The sequence below is a fragment of the Pyrus communis genome, chromosome 13 (assembly GCF_041283825.1).
Source record: "Pyrus communis isolate YQ-2024b chromosome 13, ASM4128382v1, whole genome shotgun sequence".
In the NCBI taxonomy this organism is placed as follows: domain Eukaryota; kingdom Viridiplantae; phylum Streptophyta; class Magnoliopsida; order Rosales; family Rosaceae; genus Pyrus; species Pyrus communis.
Window position 1 is genome coordinate 2,467,961 of NC_142577.1, and position 3,632 is coordinate 2,471,592.

The 3,632-nt window shown below is 37.1% G+C and overlaps 1 long non-coding RNA gene across 1 annotated transcript; it reads left to right on the plus strand.

The window, feature by feature from the left end:
• Nucleotides 1-815: 815 nt before the first annotated feature.
• On the plus strand, nt 816-2,744 carry LOC148691578 (uncharacterized). The gene is made up of 2 exons (XR_015954744.1): nt 816-1,402; nt 2,543-2,744. It is a non-coding gene; the product is annotated as an uncharacterized LOC148691578 (long non-coding RNA).
• The last annotated feature ends 888 nt before the right edge of the window (nt 2,745-3,632 follow it).

Here is a 3,632-nt window from a genome sequence, read left to right on the forward strand (position 1 = left end):
ATTTGGGCTGGAGATCAATGAATTAGATAAGATGACTAGCAAAAGGGGTTTATGAACTTGGGATATAATACTGGGGTTAGTTTCTATAATAGAACATTCGAACCATCTCTGCAGGGGTAAAATGCATGGTATGGGACGTGCAGGTTTGCGTGATTTATTATATAAATTAACGGGGTAACTGAAGAAGGTTGCATTGCATTCATGCATCGTTATAATTGTTGTTTTGATATTTGGCTATATGATTTCATGACACTTAATTTAATATTATCAGTTTACTGTGGTAATGTTATGTCCCTACTGAGCTGTTGAAACTCACCCCTATATTGTTATGCAGGTTTACGAACTAGACATTCAAGAGGGTAGGCATGATGAGATTGGAGTAGAGAAAGTTTATTCATTTATTTACTGTAGGATGTAAAGAATTATTGATTTGTTTAAGAATCATGAATTGTTTTAATAAGAGCAGTTTATTTTCCAACCCATGTCAATTTCCTTTTAATTATTTAGTTTTTAACTCATGTTTTAGATTCGGGTTGAAGTTTCTATTATCAACTCTGGTTCCGAGGCGTGACAATTTCCCACCCCCAAATTTAAATCACACATTGTCCTCAAGGTGTGGAAAATAAAGAAAGAAAACAAAAATATTAAGACCTTAAAAACTTAAAATAGCTAACAAAGACAAAAAAAAATAAATGAAGAAAATAAAATAAAGAAAACAATAAAAGAAAGTATAAAATAAGAAAGAAAACAGAAAACAAGAGACAAAGAAACTGACACACCCAGGATTGGAAGACAGGACCTAAAGCAGGGAAAAGGCGTTGGAAACTAAAAACCCAAAAGTGCTGCGAGCTAGATTTGAACCTGTGCGTGGAGGAACAAGGTGAGGCGCTGAGCCTTGCACGTGCAAGAACCCTTGTGTGAAAACCCTAACACCTGGAGCTTATAAGCCGACTTAACAGCTTCATTCTTCATTTCCAATCCCAGCTGCCATTTCTCTCGAAACTTTTTCTGACCTCGAGCCGAACACCATGAGTGCACTCCTTCATCATTTCAAACCCTAACACAAAACCGCTGCTCTCTATCCATTCCTAAATCTCCAATGGTGCTGGATTTGTCGAACTCAAACACAAATACCAGCCGTGCCTCCATAACTGGATTTTTGTTCATTTCCATCTCTCTCAAAAGCCGAACCCAGCCATGACGATCTTTGATTCCAGCCCAGATTGTCACCATCGTGCATTTTCTCTGCGATGATGGTCTCCACTTGGCCATATCTAAAATTCTAACTCATGCATGTCCAAATCTGTGCCCAAGAAAAACTCGAGTGACAAAGAGAACTCAAACACCGATTTGAGGAAGAAAAGTGTTGGCAGATTCCACGATTTGCAAATCCAAAAAGAAGGTAAATAGCCGACAACCCCCAAACTTATTCCGTTGTTTCTTGATTTGAATCTGTGAAATTTAGTCCTTGGATCTGTGTATAATGTGATGCATCAGAATACTGTCCTTTGAATTTTTTCTTTGTGTTCATATATGACTGAATTTATTTTGCATGCCTCCTGATGATGAACGCCGGCGTATTAACTTGATGAATGTGCTCCCCTTTATGATGCCTGGACCACCCCCAAACTTATATGTAAAACAATATTCTAATGAAATATGAGAGTGAGTGAGCGAAAGGGGTTTCCAAGCAACACACGGAGTCTTCTCAGCAACCCCACTATGAGTATCCATGGACCTCAACTTTGTTTATGTTTCTGTATTCCTTTGATATCTGCACTACTGAATCTCATGAATGTTGATGAATTAATGATGAAAGCTCAGATAAATGTTGATGAATGGATGACTGATGAGTGCTTTTTGAAATGAATGGATGTTGAATGCTGGTGAACGCAAAATTCAGTCGAATGTGCGCGTATGGTGGATGTTAAAAGCCGACTTTGAATCCGAATGTAACCTGCAAAGACTAGGAATTAAAAACCTAATTGGACAAGGATAATAAAAATAAAAATAAACTGTTTCATTTTTTTTTCTTGATAAAGACTAAAAGGAAGAAAATAGAATGAACGAAAATAAAAAGAAAAGAGTTTAGGAAAATTGGGTTGCCTCTCAATTAGCGCTTTAGGTAACGTCAATAGCTAGACGTAGAAGGAAGAACTGAAGATCACGTCACTTGTTCTATTAGAGTCAACCACTTCTTGATAGCATCATACGGCAACAATAGGTATGGAATGAGTTGTTTCCAGTGAGGTTTATGTTTTCGTCGAGCTGCCTTGAACCTTGTATTTAACACCCACAACCTCCATACTGGCAGAATTTCTCTATGAGTAATTTGGCTGTCACGGAATTCATCCTAATTTTCTTTAAATTTGATGAATTGTGATGTTTGCGTGTCCAATTTAGCAACCAAAATTTTCTGATCAGTAACCGGTTGCTCCGAATCCAAAATGGTCAAAGTAGTCAAAAGCTGATCATGTGATGTCTAATATAATGATTTTGAATGAACAGCTTCTAACATAACAATTCTTGTGCCTACGTGCAGCCCTGTTGGGAAGGGTTCTCGTGGCACATAAACTTGGGGAGGAGAAGATTGTGCAGAAATTGTTTCATAATCAGCAGGTGGTGTTTCCTCCCTTGGGCATGACTGGCTGGTAGATTGCTCTTCCATTTCTGCACCAATTTCTTCTTGATCATCATAGCTTTTCCCACAGTTTATTAATGGTTGAATCTGAAATTCTTGATTAGTTCTTTCAATGTACAACTTAGTTGATTCTCTACACATACAACATATCTCGAACTGAGCATATAAAAGGATACTTCCTAACTCCATTCATATAACAAAATGATTAAAATCATTCGAACCATTTCTTGACAGATTAAAGGTAACTCCATATCGATACTCATATTTCCCAACTAAATAGAATAGGACAAGCTGAAAGTGTGCAAGAGTAGATACACAATAGTGCACTCATAGATTTGGACACACTTTTCTACATAAGAGTACCAATCGGTTTTCCAATGAAAATAGAAATTGTTAATTCTAGGTCATAAATATGATGGTTCATCTTTAGCGGTTCTACCACTAAGAAACATAAACGTTAACATACTAAGAAAGTCTAAATCCGAATTGACTTGTCAAATCAATCGACCATCACCATACATCATCAAAATCTCCACAGAGAAGTGTCATCTAGCTTTTGAAATAAGGTCATGACTGTTGACTTTAGGTCAATGAATAAGATGGTTCATTTCAAACTATTCTAACTGTTGGAAAATAAAAGCAATACTCCGTCATGTTGCCATACCAACACAACATGCGGTGGTATTCGAGGTAAGATTTTTGGGATATGACGCCAAAAGTATACGTCCTCGAAATAAACAATACTACTAACCAACTCTACAACACGAACTAAAAGGTCTTCACAGTTTCCTCGTCACTCAAAACAATCTAACAGTGAGATATCATCCCGCATTTCGATTCTAATGTCTACCTATGGAAGTGATCGAGAGGTGGTTAGTCAAAGAGGTTTCGTTTACCTAGATAAGTGATAAGGTAAAAACAACAATCATGAGTTTACCGTCCTATTACAAAGCTTATTCCTAAGCTTCCACAATCATAGTTTATTCAGCTC